The following is a 2500-nucleotide window of genomic DNA, read 5'->3' as shown; positions in this document are numbered from 1 at the left end:
CGTGAGATCATCATACAAATGTTCCTTCAAATTGTTGCATTTTCTTTGCAACCTGACTGGTCTGGCCGGACAGTTGTGACAAAAGGAAAGCGCCCTTCGATACGATATGATAGCAGGCTGATCATGCCAGCGAACGAAAAAGATGTAAAGTTTTCACTGTTAATTTTTTCAACCTTGTTACCACAAACTTTTTGTTTACCGCTTTCTCGTTTTGCCCTCGGGAACTTCAGCCTCCTATCTTGTAACGAATTGTACAGTGACGACATAACAAAGTCAGAAAATATTTGTGCCTGTTAATGAAAATACCCAGTGAAAACAGCAACTGAAAACATTGTCAAGCAACACTGGCCACGTTCGTATTCATCAAGATATCTGTGGTCTCTTTCGTTGAATCAAATGTCACGTTTTGTAGTATCCATTGGACTTTGTAATAAAACTCTTTCGTCCCCTTATACCTGGCACGCTTTGTCAGTTTGAACTTGTCACGCTCTGACATATTCTAGCTCAGGTTAGACTTAGTTTTTTGTAGTGTTCGACGGAGCTATTTATTTAACAAATGTTGTCATGTACATTAAAATTTAATACAGCCCAACAAAGTTCCTTTATTTTAAAGGGACAAGGGCAATAACACTTGCAACTGGACGCAAAGCCATTTGCCACAAACTGCACTTTTCCAAGAGCAGCACTTCTTATTTTTATTGATGTGGATGAAAATGATCGCTGCACCCTTCATGGAGGCGAGAGAAAACAAACTGGTTGGTCAAAAATCGAAGTGAGACCCGTAGAACCTCTAAGAATTCTCCACAAAAGTTGTTTCGCAGTCACGGTGCGGTTCACTTGCAAGTGAAAAAAGAGAGAGAGAGAGAGGAATAAATGTTGTATTTATATTAATTAGGGCTTTGTTCTGTGTACAGTTTGGGTGAAATGTCTTGTTGGCTTCAGAGGAAAGGATAATTCCGCAATAAAAAAGCTCATTGGTAACTTCGTGGCTTATTTCTCATCGCTCAGTTCCTCTTTTGAAGACATTTTTAATGAAGATACTTCGCAACTTTTGGAAGTAAATACTCATCCAGGAATCACGGTTGGCGCAGAGATGAGAGCATTCGACCCGATAATTTGCAATTTAATTCAAGATTACGCCCACACCACGAAAGTTTTTTAAAAATGTGTTGTTCCCAACATGGAGGCTCTACCTGCTGAGGGTCTAAAAAGTAGCGACAACACGTAAAGTGAAATCGCGACAAACGACATCCTTTCTTTAAATTTACTTAAATTGCCGATAGCAACGTGAAAGATCGATAAAGCACCGACACGAGACCTTTTCAAATTTAGTCAAGCGACGCGGGACCCAGGGGCGTAGCGTGAGATTTTGAAGGTTTACGCACACGAAGAATGTTTTGAGTGGATGCTTGCTTCCCCAGAAAATTTTGAAATTTAGGGTTTTGCAAATCAGTGCCATTTCCGACTATTTCCGAAGGACAATTTAATATATAAATGTGAAGGAAAAAATGCAGTAGTTGGTTGTTTATTTTACCCATCTGTTGAGTTTTCAGCAAGCTACAACACAAGCAGGAGGTTTACAAGCAAAGGACAAGTGACGTCGCAACATCATCATCATCATAACTTTTCCTTCACAAATAACTGGGAAGTGGGGACTGGTGATGAGACTGACTCAGGGGGCTTTTCCTTATAACAGAAAACCGTTTAAAAAAATCCTACCAATTTCTCAAGTACGCACGAGCGTAAAGGACGCTACACCCCTGGGGACTCCCACATCTCCTCCCTGGCAGGGCCTTAACATGACGTCACTAATCTGTGAAATAGTGGTATAACGTTAGATCCAGTGATAGATTTCAACAATTTTCATCGAAAATGGGGAATTCCATCTTTTACCACATCTACCTTTACCCTTCACCAATGCGGTTCGGCCCGCGTTGTATGTCATGTCAAATTTTTTTGTGAAACAATTTGGATGTTGCAAGTTGTACTTGTTTGGCCACGTTCATGCAACATTGCTGCAATAGCGCATGCGCGCTTGATCCACTTGCTGCGAGCCAGGGGCATAAGGAACATAAAATAAACATCGACATGCTGCGTTGAAATTTTTGAAAATGTTGCGTGCGTTTGGCCAGCCCGTTTAACACCTGTAACATTTAACACAAGAAATGTTGCGAGCGTTTGGCTGGGCCTTTATAGTTTATTTACCCTCGAGGAGTTTAGGAGTCGTAACTCGTTACAAAGCTCTCGTGCTATGATTACACCAGAGGACCGACCACAACACCGGGTACTCCATGCCCTACTCTGCGCGAATAGTGTGTGTGTTCTTTTGCGTCTTTTATGAACATTAAAGGGTTGTGAGAAGGGGCTTACGGTTTATCGTCCTTATCCAAGAAGACTAGAGAGTCTAACCATTTGCAGATGTCATTACAAAGGCAGCACTTTCTCCTCCTTATCCTTTCTTCTCTGGCCGGAGTCGAACTCACGAGCTCCCGCATAGCAG

At 41.7% G+C, this 2500-nt stretch overlaps 1 pseudogene; it reads left to right on the top strand.

Moving 5' to 3' along the window:
* LOC137987799 (E3 ubiquitin-protein ligase MARCHF2-like) overlaps window positions 1-1105 on the top strand; it is a 7054-nt pseudogene extending 5949 nt beyond the window's left edge.
* The last annotated feature ends 1395 nt before the right edge of the window (window positions 1106-2500 follow it).

Source organism: Montipora foliosa, unplaced genomic scaffold (genome assembly GCF_036669935.1).
Source record: "Montipora foliosa isolate CH-2021 unplaced genomic scaffold, ASM3666993v2 scaffold_390, whole genome shotgun sequence".
Lineage (NCBI taxonomy): Eukaryota > Metazoa > Cnidaria > Anthozoa > Scleractinia > Acroporidae > Montipora > Montipora foliosa.
The sequence above is the reverse complement of the archived record's forward strand: the minus strand, read 5'-3'. Positions and strand labels throughout refer to the sequence as shown.